General features: G+C 41.1%; 1 long non-coding RNA gene across 1 annotated transcript; it reads right to left on the reverse strand.

The window, feature by feature from the left end:
* Window positions 1–492: 492 nt before the first annotated feature.
* Window positions 493–25,312, reverse strand: LOC146395967 (uncharacterized). The gene is made up of 3 exons (XR_014829514.1): window positions 24,819–25,312; window positions 5,539–5,692; window positions 493–3,836 (listed from the first exon to the last, which is right to left on the reverse strand). It is a non-coding gene; the product is annotated as an uncharacterized LOC146395967 (long non-coding RNA).
* Between the last annotated feature and the right edge of the window lie 49 nt (window positions 25,313–25,361).

Genomic DNA, 25,361 nt, shown 5'->3' on the forward strand with positions numbered 1-25,361 from the left:
TATGCCTATTAGCCTTTACTCCCCACTCCCCCATCACTAACTTAAAAAAGATAAGGGGAGCTATCAGGATACAGCATGGTTCACAGAATCTCATGAAGCATTGAACTATCAGGTCTCAGAAAGGGCAGGAAATGCAGGAGCCTGGGATTCTGAGCAGAAGAAACAAATGGACTTTACCTCACAGTGATGCCAACTGACACTCAGCCCTCACACCTCCTTCCTTGTGTGTATGTGTCTCTGCTCAGATGTCGAATTCCAAAGAAAGTCAATGGGTCTTCTGCATATACCCGCTCTAACTGTGACCACCAGGGGAACTCTGGTCAGGGAAGCTCATCAGAACAAACAAACAACAACAAAACCCCAGATGTCCAACGCATTGTTTTAGCAAGATGCCATATCGCAGTGGGGAGAGAATGGGAGTGAGAAAGTACAGACAGTACACAAAGCCTTCCCTTTCAGCAAATCTGTGCAGGAAGTGAACTGGCAGTGTGCGGGTTAGGGATAGAAAAGGCTTGTCATGTGTTTGCTTTTGAGATACACCGCCCTTGAACATATTTGCAGGCTGAGAGCAAAGACAAAATAAAGGTAATTGATGGAGCAAGTTACAGAAGAAGTAGGCGGGACTGGTGTTAGGAGCATAGGAGGAGGGCTTAACTTTGAAAAGTAGGAGGCACACTTTTTGAAATAGAGAGAGGTTTGCAGGGTGAGAGGAAAGGAGAGATTTTCAAACAGATAGCTTCTATTTTTTCAGTGAAATATGAAACCACATGACCTTCAGATTGAGGGATCAAGAAAGTAAGCACTTGGGATGGTGATGAATGTCTGTGGTACCTGCTACAGGGTCCAACTCACTAAGGACAACAGAGTAGGTGAGAGGTCCAGCCAAGCTTAAAACCGCAGATTGCTTATTTTTCCCATTTTCCTCCCATTGCCTGCTTTTTTGATATTTTAATGCTTGTTGCTCTCTCACTCTCTCTCACTCTCTGGGTAAACAAAGAAATAAAATAGAAATTGGACACCAAACGTTGCAGGTCACACTGGATGGCCACACCTTAAAATTTCTGCTCAAGGTTTGGTGGGGGTGGAGGATGGGGTGGGTACCAAAATGGGTTGTTAGATTACAACTGGACTGCGTCATTCATTCTTCCCCATTGTGGTGATCCCTAGACCATGGATACTGGTTTGTTTTGCCACTCTCTAGGACTTGGAGCCCCTGGTTCAGAGGATGAGACAAGAGTGTGGCACATCCTCTCTTGGGTAACTTTATCACACAAGGATGTACCAGATTGGAAATAAGTACTTGGTACTTCCAAGGAAGGCAGTTTTATCACTTTAAGGTAGAGTTGTCCAACAGCCAAACAAAAACAGCATAAAGACCATTGTTAACTTCCACTCTGCAAAGGGCAACCCTTGGCAAGACAAAAGATCTATTGACTTAAGCCAGGTGATCCAGGGTGAGATGTCAAACAAGATCTGCCCCTTTGAGAATGTAAATGGGTGTAGCCACTATGGAGAACAGTATAGAACCTCCTTAAAAAAACTAAAACTAGCATTGTCATATGATCCAGCAATCCCACTCCTGGGCATATACCCAAACGAAACCATAGTTTGAAAAGATACATGTACCTCAACATTCATAGCAGCACTATTTACAATAGCCAAGACATGGAAGCAACCTAAGTGTCCACTGACAAATAAATGGATCAAGAATGTGTAAGATAGGAGTTCCCGTCGTGGTGCAGTGGTTAACGAATCCGACTAGGAACCATGAGGTTGCGGGTTCGGTCCCTGCCATTGCTCAGTGGGTTAACGATCCAGCATTGCCATGAGCTGTGGTGTAGGTTGCAGACGCGGCTCGGATCCCGTGTTGCTGTGGCTCTGGCGTAGGCCGGTGGCTACAGCTCCGATTCAACCCCTAGCCTGGGAACCTCCATATGCCGCAGGAGCGGCCGAAGAAATAGCAACAACAACAACAACAAAAAAAAAGAATGTGTAAGATACACACACACGTACACATATACACAATGGAATATTACTCAACCATAAAAAGAGTGAAATATTGCCATCTGCAGCAACACGAATGGACTTAGAGATTATCACACTAAGTGCAGTAAGTCAGAAAGAGAAAGACAAATATCATATGATATCACTTACATGTGAAATCTAAAAATAATGACACAACAAGGACCTACTGTATAGCATAGGGAACTATATTCAACACCTTATAAATAACCTATAACAAAAGAATCTGTAAAGGAATATATATATGTATGTGCGTACATACATATTTATGTATAACTGAATCATTTTTCTATACATCTGAAACATAACATTGTAAATCAACTATACTTTAGTAAAAAAGGTTTTTAAAAAATGCCTCCTTTGAGTTCTTAAAAACCGAGTCTCCTCTCTGAGACTCTTGGCTTCAGAATTGCTCAAACCCAAAACACGGACTTTCTAGATAGCACAGCCAAAAGGTAAAGCATAATTTCAGATTGCATTCTGGTAAGGGAAGTAACTAGATGATGTAGGAATTAGATTAGACAGACATGAGTTAGAACCTCGATCTCACCACTTCTGAAATGCGTGCCTTTGGGAAAATTGCTTATTCTCTCAGATCCTCTTTCTTCATAAACAAAAGAGTAATTTGAAGATTATGTTAAACATGCAGATGAAAGCATTAAATAGTGATCCTGCCACTTGTTAGGTCTGCAACAAGTGTTGGAAAAAACAAATCATGATACTTAGTTTGATTGAAAATTTCATATGGGGGTCACTTAGAATCAGCTAAAGGATACTTGTGAAATTCCTCTGTGGATACCATGTAATACAAATTAAAAGTATAACAGAGTTAGCCTCTTTATCAGAAAAAAACCAGCAACAGCAACAATAATTAAAACAAACAACAAATAAACAAAAAAACCTACAGGCTCCTAGTAATTTATAAAAACAGGTCTGTCCTCCTAAAGACCAAGCATAAGATTCAAATTGACAAGGATTTTTTTTTTTTGATAAAGCAATGAAAGTAAATATAGAGAATATGTAAATACTTTCAAACATCACTTTGATTACATCAAAAGTGCTGTGAAACAAACCCTCCAAACTCCTCAATGCCATTCCTGTCCCTTCTACTCCCCTTTCACTAATGACTGTGAAACTCAGCTCCAGCGAAACTGGATCCCTCAGTCTGCCCTTGTATTCCCAGTTCTGCATTCTTGCTCATGTCATTCCACCTCTCTAGACTTCTCCCACTCCAATGCATAACCCTACCAATTTTCTCATCCTTCAAGTCTTGATTAAATCTCAACTCCCAGAAAAGCTTTCCTTGTCCATAACTCCTCAGAGTGAACAACACTCTCTGCTCCAAAACCTCATGGTGCTTTTCTTCAGAATGAATTTTGCCAACTACCTGGGCCTTGGTCATTCTTGCAGGCTGCTCAGCTTCTGCACCCCTTTCCTATTTTGGAGGAAGCAGAGCCTCCCTCCCGCTACAGAGGCTGAAGATATCTGTATACTTTCCCAGCCTCCCTTTTGGTCAAGCCAAGAACATGTGACAGGCTGAGCCAATCAGATGCACTTACCACAGTCGGAAGGGGAAGGCTTTGGTGTGAAGAAGCAGTTTCCACGAGGTCCTCAAGCAGTGCAGAGGGTTGCCTGGGAGACAGCTGTGATCTGTTTCCCAGGTCGGCAGTGGCAGCTGCACATACTGACTTGTCTGTGCTCTGTGGTGGGAATGGCAGGGTCTTTACCAAACCAGCTCCATGGCATAACTTGGGGCATTGTTTGTGGTTGATCATCTCCAAGCCTGATTCTCCAGTTTTGCTTGAGGTTTAGGCCTAAGAAGAGGAGACTTCAACATAGTATTAAACAGGAAATGGGAGTTCCCCTCCTGGTGCAGTGGAAGTGAATCCAACCAGGAACCATGAGGTTGCAGGTTTGGTCCCTGTCCTCGCTCAGTGAGCTAGGATCTGGCATTGCCGTGAGCTGTGGTGTAGGTTGCAGACTCGGCTTGGATCCTGCATGGCTGTGGTGTAGGCCAGCAGCTATAGCTCTGATTTGACCCCTAGCCTGGGAACCTCCATATGCTATGGGTATGGCCCAAAAAAGCAAAAAAAAAAAAAACAAAAACAAAAAACAAAAAACAAAACAAAAAACCCAAACAGGAAATGGCCTGAAATGGAATGCAATGGGAATTGGTTGCTTGTCTTTCTCCTTAGACTCTTGCCTCCAGCCACATTGTAGGCCTTCTTTATCCTCAGGTCTCTGCCCATAGAGAGATGTGTAGTGACATTTTTGGATGTTGCAATGTTTAGAGGATAATGCTGACATTTGGGAGGGTGGCCGAGATGCTAAGATAGTTTCACACAGTGAAGAATTGTCTGGCATCTCATGCCACTTTCAAATGTCCCCCAGACATTCATGTAGGTAAAAAATAAAACCTGTTATCTGAACCTAGAATCGGAGTCTGCTTTATATATAAAAACAACTTATTTGGGACTTTTTGAGGGACACGTGCATTTGGCTTGGAATTTCCCCAAGAGTTCTTCACTATTTTAGGACATTGCACCAGGATGGCAACATTGCTCATGCAACACAAAAAGATTCAGAGTGCATTTGATGGATTCTATGATTAGCACAGGCATCTGATTCCATTATGGATTCTCTAGTATCCTCTTAGCCAAACATTTGCATATTGAATACATATTTATACATATTTCATAAATTGCTTCCTTTTTGTTTCTCCTTTATACTACACTCAGGAAAGCATATTGGATTTTTAGAATTTTTTTTTTTATAATTATTGGATTTCATTTCAGAATAGTCAAGGTGGCAGTCTTACTTGTAAAAATAAAGTGTTTGATTAGAAAGTGTGGCAAACCATTGTCCTAAAACCCTCTCTTATTTTCCCCAATCTTCTAGCCTACTCTCCCACCCCACCCCCACCCTATTTGTTATGAAAGATCCACTGGTGTTGAATTTAGAATGCTACTCAATTTTTCTACATAATATATTTTTCTTCCTGTAATATACACAAACACCTTTAGAAAATGGCTCTATTCTGGCTAAGCTACAGCCATAACATTTTGGGTTGGTACTGATTGAAAGTCTAATGGCCCATTTCAAATGCTGATAAAGGGGGTTGGGATGGGGTTTAAAACTAGCAGGCTCCTGGGAGCTCAGTTCGGTAGCAACTTAACTGAGCGTAGAGGGCATATGGAAACCCAACCTACTCCCTACTCTTAACCACCCCTTGTGAGGGAACACACTTTCCCTTCCACCCTGGATGCTTAAAAGAATTTGAGTATAAATTACTATGAGATTTGACGAGGAAAGAAAAGAAGTTGCATTATATTTTATTCTTCTGTTACCGACCGTCAAATTCCATTGGCGAACCTTTGAGCAAAATGAGCCACTTGGCAGTCACCTCATGGCGAGACCACAGATAAACATCTCAGGACAAGGTGTCCTCAGTCAGCTCTGAGTGCAGATTTCAGAGGAAGCCCTGCTGCAGCCAGCGGCCCCCAGAAGCTTTCTTACCTGTTTCAGTCCTCCTCTTGAATGATAATAACTGGGAAGCTGATATTCCAGGGAGAATGTTTCTTGACATTAAAAAACCCCCAAGCTTCTGGGCCTCATCTTATTTTATGAATGGGCTCTCAGCTGGCGAAGGTCTTAGTCCTACACGTCTCTCCTGGAAACCAAAGGGCATCAGTAAAATACCTTTTCAAAACCTGATCACCGCAGAGGCAGAGACAGCAGCTGAGGAATTTCTGCATTGGATCCACCTGTAGGTCTTGAGAGACCTGTATGTACTTAAAAGGCGAGCTCTCTTTTTAAAGAAGACTACATTTTAATCTTTCAGAAACTACATGAAGTAATATGATTTCCCAAATCAACAGCCTGAGGTTTTGATTGTGTGACTCAAGAAATCTTCAACAAAAGGTTCCTGGAGAGTGACACAAAATGCCCTAGAGAGTTTAATGAAGAGGAGATAGTATGTACAAACGTGAACTGTAAAGTCCTACATAAATGAAAATGATTTTAGGATGTGTTGTTAATTGTCATGGCCAACTGATGAAATACTTGAGTACAAATTCACAGATAATACAATAAATGTCCTGTGAAGCTATATTTCCTTATTACAATAGCTACTCATTGAAAAAAGGAAAAAATGGGACCATCCCTTAAGACACTGATTGCTAACTGATTATTTCAATGGATTTACCTGTTTGATTTTGAGTCAATCAGATATAATCAGAGTGGCCAAAAAAAGGTTATATTTTAAAACAAATATGCTACTTTCATATGCTGGGATATTTGCTCGAGATGTGTTTCAAGTGTGTAAGCCACACCAGAGGGCTTTAAAGAATTCTTTCACACCAAGTATCAATTATTGCTCCATTATTTTCAGATGGTTGAGTCACAGGGCAACCTCTCCTATCATCTGTTTATCTAGTTTTCTCCTTGTGAATGCTCACCAGAAAGTGATCTGGGGTTTTGTGTGTCTTTTGTTTCCATAGCCCCCGTGGCAATCTCTCTTTTTGTTCTTTGTCAGTTTCATAACTTTGACCTCAAGGCTGTTTTTCAGCTCTCTGAGCCACTGGCAGCTCTTAAGTCTCTCACTTTATGAGAACTACCCAGGCCTTGATGTGGTGCAGATAGTTCCCTTCTAGGGAACAAGTAAGGTGCTATAACTTGTTTTCTTGACTTGCACGTTGACTCAAACGTTTATTATACACGATAGTTGGGGGTGTTGGGAAACATAAAGACGAGTTGGTCTCATTTCCTGACCTCAAGAAACTTAATTTACACTAAAGAGGGAAATGACATGTGCTAAATGCTATAAAACTACACAGTCCAATAAAACAGCCCCTACTTATTGATTATTGGGCATTTGAAATGTGACTAGTTCAAACTGAGATGTACTGTAGGTATAAAATAGACACCAGACTTCAAAGTTTCAGTGCAAAAAATACAAAGTATCTTATTGATAATATTTATAGTAATTACATGTGATGTGATAATATTTTGGCTATATTGGGTTTAAAGTATATAATTAATTTCACCCATTTCTTTTTACTTTTTTTGGAGGGGGAGGGGACATGCCTGCAGCATGTGGAAGTTCCTGGGCCAGAGATCAAACTTATTCCACAGCAGTGACAGTGCCAGGTCCCTAATGACTAGGCCACCAGGCAACTCTCTCACTTTACTTTTTTAATGTGGCTGTTAGAAAGTTTAAAACTACGTATGTGGCTCACATTATTTCTTTTGGCCAGTGATGCTATACAAGTTTGGAGAGGAGAGAGGGAGTATGTTAAGTGAGTATGTGTGGGGAGGGGTGAGGGGGGGGCGGGAGGGGGGCAGATGGAGGAAAATGGTAAGCAGAAAACCATGCAAGAGAAGGTAACACTTGAGCTGAATCTTGAAGTAGCCTTTGCACATGCAGGGTGGAGAAGCATCCTCAGTCAAGGGTAGTGTTAGGCAAAGCATGGTTTTTGGATCCCATCACAACTCCTCTTCTTGGAAACTGACCTCTATAACTCTTAATTTCCATAAGAAAAAAATAGAGGCTTGTGATTCTTATCTCATAAGACTGATCCTGATGAGAATTATAATGAGGTAATGCATACAAAGGAATTAGTGTAGTGCTTAGAACAAGAAAAAGCACTAAGCACATGGTATCTAAATTTGCTAGTATTGGAGTATCAGGAAGGTTAAAGGATGGCTCAAAGGATGTTAAAACAACATTTAACCAAAAAACCATTCACTCAGCCACTATGCCAGAGACACCACCATTAAAGCCTTACCACTCTTTTCAAGACATTGCTTATAAAAAAATTGTTTATTACCTGAGGTAATCCCAAAGTTTACATAACACATTTTCAGGAACAGAGTGGAAAAAAAGATACATCACTGACTTTATTCTTTAACTGACTTTATAACATTTTTATGGGTAAGAGGTTGGGGGGAAAAGATTAGAAATATACAGTGGCCATTGCCTTTCCTTTTCTGATTGATATCTTTAGTAATTGGAAATCTTAGGAGAATATTCAGCAATCCACCTCTACCTTCATCAAAATTATAGATGGCTCTTAAAACCTACAGCAAATTTTGAGGTTGATGGAGTTGTAATGACCTTAGTGATTCAGGACAAACTTGGCACATCTCTAAGCTCTCACTGAAACAGTCCTAAAACATCAATTCTGACTCTAAGTGACTGCATGGTTTCTGGCAAAACAGTGAGTCGACATTTACTTTTCATTTGTACATCTCAAAAGAGCTAGTGAGGTATTTTTTTCCCCAAAACAAAAGAGCGGTTAACCCAAAGACAAATTCTCTGCTCAAAGCTGTGAAAAAAAAGTTCTCTCAGGCTTCTCTCCACTCCTATAAGATGCCAAGGTCACATTTTGGTCACAGTTATATACTCTTTGGAAGAAAGAAAATTCTTCCGAAGACGTAGCCTAGAGACAGGGGCCCAGTTGTGGGAGATGTAGTAGGAGGCTTATAGTCCACAGCTGGCCTGGAGGAGGAGAAAGAGGGGAGAAGGAGCTGGCGGGGAGAAGCAACATGTATTGAATTCTTACTAAGTTCTGGGTACTGTGCTAACTGTGTTCATCTCGTTCTTCCAATAACTATGTGAGGTTAATATTGTTATGCATTATGGATGTAAAAAATACCTCATTTTTGCAGATGAGGAAACTCAGGCTTTAAGCTTTAGTGAGTTGTCCAAGGCCAAAGAGCTGGTAAGAGGTGACGCTGGGATTTATACCCAAGCATTCTACTCCTGAACATTTAACAATTCTTACCAACTTGTCTCCCACCCTAAATTAGCTATTAGCTGTTGTTCTAAGAAATCCAATTAGCCCAACTTTATTAAATACCTGCTATGTGCAAACCACACCCCCGCTAGGCCTTGGGTTGATATAGATAAAATAAGAACTAGTTCTGCCCTGAGGGAACCGGTAGTTTAAGAGAGAAGACAGTGGGCCTGTGGGAGGCCTCCCACCCCCCTGTTTTCCCTGAATAGGGAGGGATTCATTCTGATTCTGATGTGATCAAGGGAAAATTTCAGAAGGTGATTTTTTTTTTTTTTTTTTTTTGTCCTTTTAGGGCTGCACCTGCGGCATATGGAGATTCCCAGGCTAGAGGTCTAATTGGACCTGTTGCAGTTGGCCTACACCAGAGCCACAGCAACACCAGATCGGAGCTGTGTCTGCGACCTACACCACAGTTCACAGCAACGCCTGATCCTTAACCCACTGAGCAAGGTCGGGGATTGAACCTGAAACTTCATGGTTCCTAGTCGGATTCGTTTCCTCTCTGCCACAATGGGAATTCCTCAGAAGGTGATTTTTGAGATGGTAATTAGCTTACAAATACAATTTCGATGGGTAGAGACAAAAGGGAAAGGCATTCTAAACAGGAGGGAATAATAATAATAATAATAATAATAATAATAATAATAATAAGCCTGTGAAAGTACATGCCTAGACAAAGTACATGTGTTGAGTTGTCAGGGGATGGATGTGAAGTTAAAGGGTTTGGGTGAGAACCTCAAAAGATGGGTTAGAACGAGAGATGGAAAGCCAACTGTGATGGGCCCTGCTTACTCACAAAGGAGAATGGATTTGTCCGACAGACGAGGAGAGCCAGGCAGAGGCCCTTGCACACAGCAGTGGCAGATGGTGTAGGTGTTTTAGATACCAGGCTGCTCCTGTAACTCCTCCACTGCATGAATCTTCTGGACCCACCTTTTTACTGCCTGGGTGGCTGGGGCAGCTCAAAGGGAAGGCCAGATGCACTGGACAGAAATCCGTGGACTCCTTGCCTTTTGTCTCAGGTTTTATTTTGTGCCCTTGAGTTGGATTTTTGTGGCTTTGTCTTTGGGATGGCTCTCATGTCGCTTAGATATTTTCTAATGGTGAAAGAAAAGAAAGACTGAGATGGGTGCTTACATTCTCAGCCCAAGGCCAAATGTCGACCATTGGCAGTCATCCCCAGAAAGGGCAAAGTTTGGCAAGGAGGAAAAATGTGTGGAAGGAGAGCAAAACCTCCGCTTGCCTGAAGGTGACCTGGGGAAAGATGGTGCCCAGGGAAAAGCGTTACTTCACCATTAGGGCCTTTTCTCTGGGCCTTTTTAACAGTACTTGTTCATATTTTCAGCCTGAAAGAATGGAAACAAATTCCCACTATTTGAATAAGACATGAAGTTTTTCTAAATGATTTGCTTTTTTTTTTTTTTTGATACCGAGAAGTGGTTTTCTTCACCAGGATCCATGAAGAGGTGAGCTAATCAGTATCTCTGAGGATGGTCTGGATTCCAGAAAATCAATGCCTGCCCTGACCATATAGTCTCTTTACCTTGGCTAACCATGGAAAGCCTGAGCAAATCACCCTGCCTGTCCTGCTAGGTTAGAACAGGTGAAATCAAATCTACTCAGGAGATAAAGTGGGCTTTTTGACTCAGGGAAAATGTCTTTCTTCAAACTGACTACAATTTACAAATGGTCTAATTCCACACGAGCCACTGTGTTTCCCTCCAGGTGCTGAGCAGCTCTGGCCTGCAGCTTGAACATGAGTTCACCTGTCAAAAGAATTATTGGCTGGACATGAATCAAGGCGGTAGAGAAGGCAAGCAAAGAAAACCATAGCCAAATGTTTAGGTAAGTTAAGATCAATTGATGCCTGCATAAACTGATCCCCAGTCCAACAGGATAATCTCCTTGGTTCCATGGCCCAAAGTCAGAAGTAGCGGAAGTACAGGTGTATATCAGGACACAGGTAGTCCCAGGTTCTGTGCAGACTTCCTATGTTTAGGGAGTGCCTCACACTTGGCCTTATCAAATGTACGTCAAAATGGGGTTAGACCGAGAGAACCAGAGATTCACTGATGGCTTTGGGGTTTGGAGGTGGGGGCAGATAAGGTTGAGCTGACAACATTCCAGCCTAGGAGAATGAGTAACACTGACAGTCCTGCCAAGTGATCGACTGATGGTCTGATTCTGGTCAAACTTACCTGAGCAGACAGCTTTGGTGCAAATGTTTATAGGTGGGCACGTAACTGTGGGTCCTCACACAATTATCCTGGTTAAAGTCACAGATTCCAGGTCTCCTCCACAGGCTATCCAGCTCCTTTCCTAGCTCAGGCTCCAGAATAAATCTTGGTTGTTAGAGAAGTTCTTTTGACTTTAAAAACAAACAAAAATCTGCACCTTACTCCTTCAGCAATGATTTACTGAACAGCTGTCAAGTGCCAAGGGCTGCTCCAAGCGTGGGGTGGAGCAGCAATGAGGACAGCCAGGGCCCTGCTCTCCCAGAATGCATGGCAACAAGCCAGTAGCACGTAAATCCACAAGATTTCTGATGGCCAGGTGTGATAGGAAGGCCATAAGTGGGGAGATGTGACAGAGTGATTGGGCAGCAGCTTTAGATTGTGTGGTCAGAGTTGGCCACCAGAGGAAGTGACATTTGAGTTCAAAACATGTACCTATATTTAGGGTCCCACATGCTATGTGTCACATAGCTATACCGAGCTACGTGATTCAAGAAAAATTGCGTGAGAAACAATAGTCAGCTGGATAACACTCAAGTTTATTTCTTAAGGTTAACAGCCTTGTATACATACGGTTAGTTCTTTCTCAGTTCAACCAATATCTTCTGAGGATATCTGACTTTTGCTTTTCTGGAAAGGGTGGGCTACTAGTGGGGAGTATCAGGGCTGGCTGACTGATTCTGATAGTCAGAGCTTAGAATAATCTGGTGTTAATTATAGCCCTTTCCCGCTTTCATTTTTATTGCTATAAAGACTTTTTTTTTCCTGGAAATTTCTTTTATGGGAGGGATAATGATATCAATGAAGCTGATTTCACGAACCAGAAGTGAAAATTTGTCTTATGTTTTATTGCGACATCTAAAAAATTTCCTCTCTTTGGCCACTGCTGTAGCCAATGAATAAGGAGAAATACCTTCAAAGTGGCTGTTGATTCAGAATTGAGCAGCCCACTGCTATTTAGGGATGCAGGGCACTTCTGAGCTTTCCATAAGGGAATAATTAAACCACTGCAGGTAACAAAGAATTAATTTTGAGGGATATTAAGCACCTTAATTAGCACATTTGAGTTTCGTTTTCCCACAGGGAAAATAGTCTCATGGCATCTTGCCATGTCCAAGCTTCTAAAACTTCTCCTTAAACTTAGAGCTGAAGTCTGTTTTACAATGTAAATGAGGACTGCAAAAACCCTTAAGCCAAATCATTCATAAGCATTTAGGAAGCTCCAGGGCTTCTGGATTGTGTTAATGATTCTGTGGCAACCACTGGGGAGGCCTTCTGAAAAATATATAGCTGGTAAACTCAGAGTGCCCCAGTCTTCTAATAACCCAGATCTGCGCAGATTTTTGAAAGCTTTTTTTTTTTTTTCTAAATCCTGATTATGCTGTATTTTAATTGCATTCGAAAGTTTAAGTGAATTTAGAGAGCATAAAAATGCAAGACAAATAGAAACATCTCAGCCTAGACTCATCCATCACATGGAGTTGATTGCTCACAATACCACATGCAATTAGGGCAACAGAAGGTATTACAGTTTATTGGTCTAAAATTCAATTAAATGAGAGCAATGAATTCCTCGGAATATTTACGATATGATTCTCCTCTCCAGATATCTATGTAGCATGGAATTCAACAACGAAAGAGGGCTGATCTGTTTGTTTATTATGTAGATTTATACATTTTTTTTTTAATTTGAGGAGAAAGACTTTTAAAACTATGCGTACTTTCAAATATGAGCATGTAGAGTTTAATATATGTTAGTGATTGCCCGGTAATCATTATTTTAGACTTGGCCACAAACATTTACCTTAGATGCACTCCTGAAGGCAAATGAAATAGTTGCAAGGAGAGGTTACTTTGAAATTCTACCTCCCTTCTTCCTGGAAACATGTATGAGAATGAACTTAAACCCTAACAATCAATGAAGAAAAGGAAGAACACAATCATCTGATGTAGAATCAGTTCTCAAATAGTACATAACAGCGAGGTCTAATTTCCCACTACTAAAAACAGCACAGAAGAAAGCCAAAGTGCCAGGGAGGGAACCTTCTAACGAACAGATATTGCCAACATAACCATGTGGCCCAAGTCCTTTGATTTTGTTTTCTGTTGGGATCCTGCAGGCAGCTAGCAATATACTCTGACAAAGCCCTTTGAACATCTTAGGATTCGTTATAGAGTGAGGCAAGAAGGGATTTATTTCTTTGGATTTTCGAATTTTTCTTTCTAACTTTTGCACGTGCTTTTGTCCAACAGTAATTACCTCCTGCTCGCTCTTTCTTTCTTTCTTTCTTTTTTCCTTCCCTCTTCCCTCTCCCCTCTAAGAGAGCAGAAGTTTAGGACAGAAGAAGCCCTAAAATAGTAGTGCATTCCCTCCTGTCTTCTTCCAACTCTAGAAGCTTTGTAAGACAAGGCAGATTCTACTTTGAACCCTGCCCTTCTCCCCGCAGTGTTCACACTGACAGCTCCAAAGTATTAGAGCTGATAGAAGGGAACTTAGAGGACATCAATCTCCAAGTCAGTTTCAGGTAGGAATATCTTTTCCAACATTTCTAACAGGTAGACCTCTGCCTGAACACTTCCCGCGACACGAAGTTCACTGCTTGATGAAGCTGCTGATTCCATTTTGGCCAGCTTTGTACATCTCTTTGATGGAGATAAAATTAGCCTTACAGATAGTTCAGCCAATTGTCCCAAGTTCCGCCCACTCTACCCCCACATATCAGGTCAAAATGCCCCCACCTGACAGCCCTTCCAATGTTGGCAGATGCATATCAGGCCCCCCAACAATCTTTTTTCCTTTAGCTTCTGCCATGATTCCCAGGATGACTGGAATACACAACTATTCTCAAGGACTACACCCACTTCTTGACTCAGATTCCAGTCTCTTGACCTCCTGAGATTGAAAACCCATCTCCATAATTTCTCAAATTCTCTACTGCTTACATCCTCTGGCTTCCTTGTTTGTACAATCTGCTTATCTCAAAACTTAGTCTCTTTATGAGTCTCCACAAAACATCACTGGTTTTTGGTAGTTTTTTGACGGGAGTTTAATAGCAAAAATATCATGAGGAATCACACAGTGGGATGCACAGGTGTCTGGAAATCTCCCCCTACTCCCCTGCCTCTCCCTTCCTCATATCATCCTCACTTTCTCTGCTGAGTGAAAGCTAACTCTACTAATCTCAGAAGCAAAGGCCTATTCATCCTCAGATGTGAAAAGCTCAGCCTGCCTTGAAGGCAGATTATCTCAGCAGACTTTGAGTCTTCCTTCCCTGAAACAATGACTTTTTCACCACGTTACTACAATAAGTAAAGTAATAGTTACTGCCTCCATTTAACTGTTAAACACTTTACATGACCTTATTTAAATCTTGCCTTGGGAGTTCTGTTGTGGCTCAGTGGTGAACCGACAAGGATCCATGAGGACGTGGTTCGATCCCTGGCCTTGCTCAGGGAGTTAAGGATCTAGCATTGCTGCGAGCTGTGATGTAAGGTCACAGACAGAGCTCAGATCTGGTGTGGCTGTGGCTGTGGTATAGGCTGATGGCTACAGCTCTGATTTGACTTCTAGCCTGGGAATCTCCATATGCTCTGGGTGCGGCCCTGAAAAGACCAAAAAAAAAAAAAAAAAAAAAATCATACTTTGACTGCATGTGGTAAATAGTACTATCCTTTTTGGACATATGAAGAAACTGAGGTTTCAAAAGGTTAATTAAGTAGTTTTTAAAAAAAGGCTATTATTGGCAAAGCAGGCATTTAAACCTACATTTTTTAAAAACTCCAAAATTAGTGTACTGAACATGTACACTAAATGCCTCCTCAACATTTCCATATCTTTCCTTTGCCATCTTCGTTATTTTCTGCATAAATTCTATTTTAAAAAGTATTCCTTTAAAAATGTGGCCTTCTAAATAAATATGTTCCTTTAGGTGAGATAACAAGGACGTAATCAAAGGTTGTAAATCTGGGAAGCAGATGTGCTTGACTACCTCATCCACTGTTTTTCATAAAAAAGCAAAACAAAACAATGAAAAAGGAAAGGAGCAGGAAAAGGAAAATTTGCAGCCCACTCCTATTTTCTTTCACCTGGCCTGTTTCATTCATTTTGTTAGCTGCTTGGCCCTAAAGACACTTGTTTACAACATGACGTACCACTTTTTATAACATGACATATTCTTGCCATCCATCTTGGACTTGATAATTGCTAGTTGTAATTCTTCTCAAAGTAACTAACTGGCCTATTTCTATAGGGATAGGTTCCTAGTAACTCCTAAGCCTGCTGTGGGATGAACAGGAATTGCCTGCCCTCTAAAACTACTGTTTTATGAGGTAGCTTAGGTCATCAGTGTACCTAGCTAAGCACCCAGCTTCTACATCTAACATGGCCTTTCTGTTCTCTTCTTCATATTTTAAACTTTATTCAGGAAACTATATGCTGTCAGGTCATTCATGTTCTGTAGACTCATGAAGATCATAGCATTTAAACGTCAAGTGTTTCCATTTTTTTTTTTTTTCTGTATCTACACAGTGGACTAATGAGTCCCATGATGCCCACCTGGTCAAATTTTTTCAGGGTATCTGGATACATAAAAATGATACTCTTTTTATGGCTAAATGGGAAGAAGTACTGAATTTTTCATAAATCACTAGGCAAGTGGTTGATCATTCTGTAGGCCAGTTAATCTTTTTTACTCCTGTTGTTCACAGAGGCAAGGAATGCCTGGTGACATGGAATTTCACTCAGAGGTATTCCTAACGCCTTTCTGTAGCAGCGATTAGTCAAATACACAGCACTGTGTTTTGTTCATGGAAATTCGATTGGACATGCATCTTGTCCTTGAGTTCTAGCTCCATCTAGCCAACATTAGAATACTATTCCAATTTTACAAATGTGAAAGCTAGAGAGATTCTGCTAGGATCCTCAAGATAATCTCTTCATTGAAGTATTTTCTAGTAGTCATAGGTGTGCCAAATGGAAAGGGTTCATTTGTTAAGTTGTGAGCTCCCTGTCATCTGAGATGCTTAATCATAGTTTGGACAGGTACAGAGACGGAGCTGTACTCATTAACATTTAAGGTCACTTCCATCCCTGAAATTCTGTTTCTGTTAAAGTCAATCATTTCAAGCATGATTTTAGGTTATTTATTCCTTCCACAAATTAACCAGATGACTGGTTGAGTTCTCTATTTCTCTTCAATTATAAAACTCTTTGCATAGTGGAAAGCAGGACTCAAGTTTTGTGGCAAATACATCAGATGCCCTGCCCCCCAAGTGCTATTCATCTATCTGTACACATGGAAAATGCCAGCATGGTTGACGATACCATTAGCACATATCTATGAAGTTATAACTAAGGTGAGTGTAAATCCCTAACTAGACAGCCCACAATCAGATAACGTGGTTGTTTCTCACTTAGCTAGTTTTGCAGCACATACAGCATGCTTAAAATTTTAGTGGGATGCTGACATAACATTAGTAGGTTAATGAAAATTGCAAGGGGGAAAATTAACATTTAAATAGATTTTGATTATTAGAGGGAAGACAGAAAATACAGCCAGTGATTTGGCTGAGCTAGGAATACAACAATAATTGATGGTTGTCAGTATCAGAAAAAGTTTTCCAGAGATAGGAACTGTCAGCAGAGAGGAGGGAGGGGAAAGATCTTCAGATCTCCAACACTTTGAAGTGGTTGTAAGAAAGACTGTGAACAGGAGGGAGTGGTCCTCCTGGAGAACTTGCAGCAAAGCATGTATATTCAATTCCTGTCTAGGTTAAACGTCAGAGCTTAGCCTAATGCCAGTGCTGTGAGTTCAACACTTATGTCCTTTCCTTAAGATGGCAGGAGATGCTGAGTTTCCTGCACTGCTCTGGTGATTTGCAGATTGTGGGGATGAATCCTGCCTACTTCTTGTCCATCCCCCCTCCCCAAGTATTGTATAAATGAATACCCAAGAGACCACAGTGAAAATCGAGATGAGAAAAAATGAGATAGTTTTGCCAACAACAGAAAGAAGGTTATATATTCATGGGAAATGACTGCAGAAATGAAATATGGCAATACTTCAGTATTATTCCCAGTGGAAACCAGCTTCATCTAAGATCAACAAATTGAGTATTTGAACTGAATGCTTCTTGTTTTTGTCTTTTGTCCTTTTAGGGCCGTACCCGAGCCATATGGAGGTTCCCAGGCTAGGGGTCTAATCAGAGCTGTAGCTACTTGCCTATGCCAGAGCCATAGCAACGCCAGATCTGAGCCGCATCTGCAACATACACCACAGCTCACGGCAATGCCAGATCCTTAACCCACTGAGTGAGGCCAGGGGTCGAACCTGAAACCTCATGGTTCCTAGACAGATTCGTTTCTGCCGTGCCATGATGGGAACTCCTGAATGCTTCCTTTTAGCATGTGCTGTTTTAAGCCATAAATAACTTTATTTGTATATTTTTAAAAACCTATGATATTGGAGAATGGATTGTATACTAGGCATCATACCATAGAATTATTTATATGTTACTGTCATAGATAAAACGCTATTCTCATTAAAATAAGTAGGGGCAATCCTTTGGCTAATTTTCAAGGCCACTTGTAATCTGATTTCTCAACTACATTTTGTTTGCTGTCCCCTAGCAAAACGTCCTTACTTTTTCTTTTGCTCATACTGTTAAAAACCCACTCACTCCTAGCCACACCAATCAGACAAACAAAAGAAATAAAAGGTATCCAAATTGGAAGAGAGGAGGTAAAATTGTCACTATATGCAGATGACATGATACTATATATAGAAAACCCTAAGGACTCCACACAAAAACTACTTGAACTGATCAACGAATTCAGCAAAGTAGCAGGACACAAGATTAGCATTCAGTAATCAGTTGCATTTTTGTATACTAAAAATGAAATATTAGAAAAGGAACGTAAAAATACAATACCTTTTAAAAGCACACCTAAAAAATTAAATATCTAGGAATAAACCTGACTAAGGAGATGAAAGACTTATATCCTGGAATAACAAAACATTAATGAAGAAAATTAAAGAGGATTCAAATAAATAGAAAGATATTCCATGTTCCTGGATTGGAAGAATTAATATTGTAAAAATGGCCATACTACCCAAAGCAATTTACGGATTCAATGCAATCCCTATCAAATTACCCCTGATATTTTTCACAGAACTAGAACAAATAATCCAAAAATTTATATGGAACCATAAAAGACCCAGAATTTCCAAAACAATCCTGAGGAAAAAAACTAAGCAGGAGGCATAACTCTCCCAGACTTCAGACAATATTACAAAGCTACAGTAATCAGGACAGTGTGGGACAGTACAAAAACAGACATATAGACCAACGGAACAGACTAGAGAACCCAAAAATAAACCCAGATACCTAAGGTCAATTAATCTTTGACAAAGGAAGCAAGAATATAAAATGAGAAAAAAATAGTGTTTTCAGCAAGTGATGCTAGGAAAACTGGACAGTTGCATGTAAATCAATAAAACTAGAACATACCCTCGTACCATGCACAAAAAAACTCAAAATGGCTTAAAGACTTAAACGTAAGACAAGACTCCATCAAACTCCTAGAAGAGAAAATATGCAAAACATTTTCTGATATCAACCATACAAATGTTTTCTTAGGTCAGTCTCCCAAGGCCACAGAAATAAAAGCAAAAATAAACCAATGGGGCCTAATCAAACTGACAAGCCTTTGGGCAACAAAGGAAATGATAAAAACAAAAAAACAAAAAAGACAACCTATGGAATGGGAGAACATAGTTTCAAATGATGCAACTGACAAAGGCTTAATCTCCATAATATGCAAACAACTTATACAACTCAATAGCAAAAAAAAAAAAACAAACCCCAAAAAACAAAAAAACAACCCAACTGAAAAATGAGCAGAAGACCCAAATAGACATTTATCCAAAGAAGATATACAGATTGCCAACAGGCACATGAAAAAATGCTCAACCTCGCTGCTTATTAGAGAAATGCAAATCAACACTATAATGGGGATAATGGGGTACCACCTCACACCTGACAGAATGGCCATTTTAACAGGTCAACAAATAACAGAAGCTGGAGAGGGTGTGGAAAAAAGGGAATCTTCCTATACTGTTGGTGGGAATGTAAATTGGTACAACCACTATGGAAAACAGCATGGAGGTACCTCAGAAAACTAAATATAGAACTGCCATATGACCCAGCAATTCCACTCTTGGGCATATATCTGTACAAAACCTTCACTGATAAAGATACATGCACCTGTATGCTTATTGCAGCACTATTCACCATGGCAAAGATAAGGAGACCATCTAAATGTCCACTGACAGATGAATGGATTAAGAAAAAGTGGTGTATACACACACACACACACACACACACGCACACACAGTGGAATGCTGCTCAGCCATAAAAAAGAACAAAGTAATGCCATTTGCAATAGCATGGATGGAACTAGAGACTCTCATACTAAGTAAAGAAAGTCGGAAAGAGAAAGACAGATACCATATGATACACTTATAACTGGAATTTAATATACAGCACAAATGAACCTTTCCACAGAAAAGAAACTCATGGACTTGGAGAACAGACTAGTGGTTGCCAAGGGGGAGGGGGAGGGGGGAGAGGGAGGGGGAGGAGGCGGGGAGGGAGAGGGAGTAGGATGGGCTGAGAGATGCAAATTATTGCATTTGGAGTGGATAAGCAACGAGATCCTGCTGTATAGCACAGGGAGCTACATCTAATCACTTGTGATGGAACATGATGGAGGACGATGTGAGAAAAAGAATATATACATATATGTATGACTGGATCACTTTGCTGTACAGTAGAAATTGCCAGGGAGTTCCCGTCATGGCGCGGTGGTTAACAAATCCGACTAGGAACCATGAGGTTGCGGGTTTGGTCCCTGCCCTTGCTCAGTGGGTTAACGATCTGGCGTTGCTGTGAGCTGTGGTGTAGGTTGCAGACATGGCTCGGATCCCGCGTTGCTATGGCTCTGGCGTAGGCCGGTGGCCACAGCTCTGATTAGACCCCTAGCCTGGGAACCTCCATATGCCGCGGGAGCAGCCCAAAGAAATAGCAAAAAGACAAAAAAAAAAAAAAAAAAAAAAAAAAAGAAATTGCCAAAACACTGCAAATCAAGTATAATGGAAAAAATAAAAATCTTAAAAAATATAAATAAAAACCCACCTACTCTTCAAAGTCTGCTTCCATCTCTGCCTCTTCTTGAAGCTTTCCTTGATCACTTCAACACAGGTCTTCCTCCTCCTTTGAGCAGGAAACTCTGGTTATTTACAATATTTGGGGTCTTATTACCTAATGTCCAGTGTCATCTTGAGTGGTGTGTATGGCAAGCTGGCTTTTTATGTAAGTACAAACAGACTTTGTATTCTTTTTGTAGAACAAGTACTATAATTTTGTTTTACGCATCTCATAGTAGAATTTCAACCAAACTTCTAGAATCTAAGAAGAAGACTCAAATGTAGGTAGAAGGATTAAGGCAGGGTATGCATCTAAGAATGAAAAATAGCACAGCTTTGTTGATATTCCCCAGTTGCCTGGAAAAAAAGAGGGTGTATTCTTATTTTCATTTCATATTTAGGGCCCAGAGCATGCTTTCCTAATATGCAATGTAGACAGTGTCACCCCCTCACTTCCAACAGAAACTTTTTTCATCTTTCCTCTAATATATTTTCTATTTACAAGCCAAATACTGGTCTTCTTACCAAGCTATAAACAAGTCTGATGAATAAATTGTATCTTGGTCTCCTAGGACCACAGATTAGAAATCTTTTCTGCACAGGTATCAAGTGGCCTCCTTGAGAGGTGTGTTAGTTTATGTCTTTCCTGGGACCAACCCTCTCCAGGGCCTGAGTTTCTTCTTTTTCTATCCATAGGATGAAGCATGGGGGCCAACAGCTTCTGAGTGTGAAATCTAGAGTCCCAAGTGTACAGAGAAAGAATGCCTTGACCCACGCCCCAGTAACTAAAGAAGGGCTTTAATTGCTATCTTGGGCTAAGGATCCATTCCTAGACCAACAAAATGTGGTCAGAGTAGGAATGATATTTTACTCTAGTGTAGATGTAGTCATCCTGATGGAAGGTAAGTAGGAAGGAGCCACTCCCTGTAGGAGATAATATTGGACAGATAAAGGAGCAGAGGTTTGTTATCCTGATCACACGTAGAGAGGTTATTAAGAGTTTATAAGTCCTTTCCTATATGTTATCTTCTGTGGGTCTCATGATAGTCAGGTGACACAGGCAGGACAGGTACTACTGGTACGTGGCTGAGGTAGGAGGGTATGAACATGCTCTTAGAAACTAAGTGACTTATGCAAGCTTCACAGTTAAGAAGTAAGTTCTCTTTCCATTGTTCAACAAAAGCTATCTTTCAAAGTGTTCCTGAGATCTCACCACCTTCTCAGAGTTGAATAGCAGAACAACACAAACTTAGCTTGGCATCTCTTTAAAAAAAAAAAAAGGAGCATTTCCAGTGAGGTGTCATTTCAGGGAAGCGGGAATGAATAAAAGGAGAGTGAGACAGAGAAAGAGGGAGAGGAAATGTAAGGCTATTACTGAATTGGTCACAATTTTGAAATAAGCTGAACGCTGTGTATAGAGGACATTTTCAGAGAGGTTCTTTGAAGCTACTGTGTGTGTCCCAGGGGCTGAGGAAGAAAAATAATAAAATTTATCCATTGGCTTCCATTATCCAGGGTCAAAGTTCAGGTCTCAAGACATTAAATCACCAACACTTCCCCTTATATATGTGTGGGGACACAGCAGCTCTTTCGAGATGGAAGAGAAGTCAAGGTACTGTCAGGTTGACATGAGAGTGATACGAGGGACCAGGGGAAGCCATGGAGGGGGACTGCCTGGCCCAGAAGGCCAGGATCCACCATGACATGAGATTTTGACACAAAGGTAGCAAGAGACTTTAAAAGACCTCCTCACTGTGGCCTATAAAAATGCGGTTGATGCTGTGGCAACTTCCTGGAAGGTCACCAGCAATAATGAACACTTGGCTACATGGCCACATAGGGACGGGGACACCTCTTCCCTGATGAAGACTCACTTTGAGGACACCTCCCCTACCCCACCCTAGACTTGGTCAATCCCTTCTTTATGTCTAGACTGTTCTTCACACGAGTATATAAATATTTAATACTATTATTTACTCAGATTTTTTCCCCCTCTCCTAGAGAAGATGTTTGTGAGCTTGGAGTAGTGCTGATTCATTAATTCAAGTTTCCTGAGTACCTACTATGTGCTAGGCACTGTTTTAAGTGCTAGGGATAATACAGCAATATACACAAATCTTTAACTTTTGGAAACTTACTTTTTAATGTTGGGGGAAGACCAATAAAGAAAAAGTAAAAAATATATTGTGTTAGATGGTGATAAAGTTGTGTTAGATGGTGATAAAGTTGTGTTAGATGGTGATAAAGTTGTGTTAGATGGTGATAAAGTTGAGTACGGAAGTAATGCCATTTGCAGTAACATGGATGAACCTAGAGTTGATCACACTAAGTGAAGTAAGCCAGACAGAGAAAGACAAATATCACATAATATTGCTTATATGTGGAATCAAAAAAAAATGATAGAAATGAACTTATATACAAAACAGAAATAGACCCACAGGCAAAGAAAACAAACTTAAGGTTATCAAAGTGGGAAGGGGTAGGAGGGATAAATTAGGAGTTTGAGACTATAACATATACACATTATTATACAAAAAATAGATAACAAGGACCTACTGTATAGCATGGGGAACTACATTCAATATTTTGTAATAACCTATAAGGGAAAAGAATCTGAAAAGAATATGCATATGTTATATATATATATGAATAAAAAATATAATACATACAGCTGATTTACAATGTTGTGTTAGTTTCAATTGTATAGCGAAGGGATTCAGTTATATGTATATATTCAGTCATATATACAATACATATATTCCTATATATTAAGGTTAAAATCATATATATTCTTATATAAAAGAATGTATAAAACAGAATCACTTTGCTGTATACCTGAAACTAACACAACATTGTAAATCAACTATACTCCAATTAAAAAAAAAAGTTAATTAGGAAGAGCAGGGGTGAGGAGTAAGGGTTATAGATTAACTTGGGTGGCCAGGGAAGGCTTCACCCAGTGAGTGATATTATAGAAACAGCAGATATGGATATTTGGGGGGGGGGGAATTTCCAGAGACAGAGAAAAGCATGCTGGGCGTTTTGCAGGAAGGGCAGGGAGGGTGGTGTGACCAAACAGACTAAGGGAGAGGGAGATCAGAGTGCAGAGTAGATAAGGTCAGAGAGTTAATATGGAGCCATGTATCTCTGGATGCTGAAAAGACTGTGGCTTCCAACTGGGGAGGGATGGGGAAGCAATATGGCTTTTCGGAAGCACAGGAGTGATTTTACTACATTTCAAGAGGATCGCACAGGCCTGAGAATAGACCGTAGAGGGACAAGAGTTGAAATTGGGAGTTCGGAGGCTACTGGGGTAATTCAGAAGAGAAATGTCAGTGGTTTGGACCAAGATGGTAGCAGAAGTGGTGGTGAGAGATCGTGTCACTCTGGTTTTAAAGATGAAGCTGATGGGATATGTGATGGATTATAAAGGAGATATGAGAGGTTTTTGGGCTGAGCCAAGAAGACAGGAGGGGAAACAATTAGGGAGAAGATTAGCAGCTTGGACAGGAAATGGCTCTTAGACATCCAAGGGGAGTTGCTGACTTGACAGGGGATTAAGAAGTCTGAAGTTGAAGGAAAAGTTCATGGCTAGAGACTATTAAATTTGGGAGCCATCAGTATTACACTGAAAGCCACATAAATAGCACTGAGAGCCATGGGACTGGATAAGATCACCAAGTGAGTTAACACAGAAAAGTGAAGAGGACAAAAGACTGACTCCTAGACCACATCAACTTGAAAGGGCTGAGAAAGTGAGGAGTAACCAGAAAGGAGATCCAGCACAAGTGTCCATGAGGTAGGAAGAAAACCAGAAGAATGGGATTTCTGGAAGCCAAGAGAGGAAAAGTGTTTCAAAGGACAGGGACTGAACACCTTGGCCAAATGCTACTGATAGAGGTGTTGAAAATTGACGTTTGGGTTTAGCAGCATGGAGATCATTGGTGACCTTGAGCAATTCAGTGCAGCAAAAAGAGGATGATGCCCAAATGGAAGTTCAAAAGAGAATGGAGGGGAGAGAAATTGGAAGCAACAGATATATGCAGTGCCTTACAGTTAAGCTTCAAAGGGAAGAAGTGAAAAGCAGGTGGTATCCAAAGGGGCAGAGAAAGTAAAGAAATGTATTAAGGGCCTGTTTATTTGCTTCTTAGAAAGGTCCAGTAGAACTTACGGCCTGAACCAGACAGGAAATGAATGTTAGGGAGGAAAATGAACAAAATATTCTCTAGTACCAGGTCTGCATGTTCCACTGAACGGATTCACACATGGTTCCCGTATAAATGAGGAAATGTATGGTGGCATTCAAGTGCCTGGGTCAGGCCTCACAGGCCTAGTGCCTTAAAGGTTTCTAATTCAAAGGGCGGAACCAATGAGCCTGTCAAGGAGCAGAGTGTAGGTTCTCTACCCATTAGCTAAACTAGTACGCGGTCTAGTGCCATTTTCTGAGGGGCTCACTCCGTGGGGCGGTTTTATAGAATGCTGTGGTTAGATCATCAACATCATCTCATAATTATCAAATAGCAATTTTTAAGTACCTAATTTGTCTTACCACCTCATACCTTAAAATAGAGGGCTTTGTTCCCTGGGGGAGCTGGTTGTGGTGCCGAGCAGTAGTAGAACCAGGCTGGAAGGTCAGAGATGAGGAAAAGGGTAACGGCAGAAGGCTCTTGCCAAACCATCCTGCCCAGTTCCTTAATTCCCCCCTCATCCAAGCGCTGGAGTGGATGACTCTTTCCCTGCTATTTCTTCCTCCTTTTGCTCTTTGAGCCCCCTACTTCTCCTTTTGATGTTGTCTTTCAGAACAGGAGTGGTTCTGAAGATCTGCCCCGGCCCCTTACCTGCCTCCCCACCGCCCGCAGACTCAAGGTAAGCGGACCGAGACCCCTGAAACTCCTGTGAGCAGGAGCAGGCGTTCTGAGCATGTGCGAGCAAGCCTGAGGGCCCACACGGATTCCCGCGGTCGCTGCCCTAAGCACTGTGAGCGGGGGCCCGGGCGGCACTCCCGGGAGTGGTGCCCCTGTGCCCTGGGCGCAGCGGCGGCGCCCTGCCCTCCGGGCGTGGGCGAGCCGACCGCGTGTGCCTAGCTGCTTGACGCGACGGCC

This window comes from Sus scrofa, chromosome 15, assembly GCF_054392235.1.
Source record: "Sus scrofa isolate SSC_HxYL_T2T_F1_AM1 chromosome 15, Sscrofa_HxYL_maternal_Yorkshire_Landrace_v2.0, whole genome shotgun sequence".
Lineage (NCBI taxonomy): Eukaryota > Metazoa > Chordata > Mammalia > Artiodactyla > Suidae > Sus > Sus scrofa.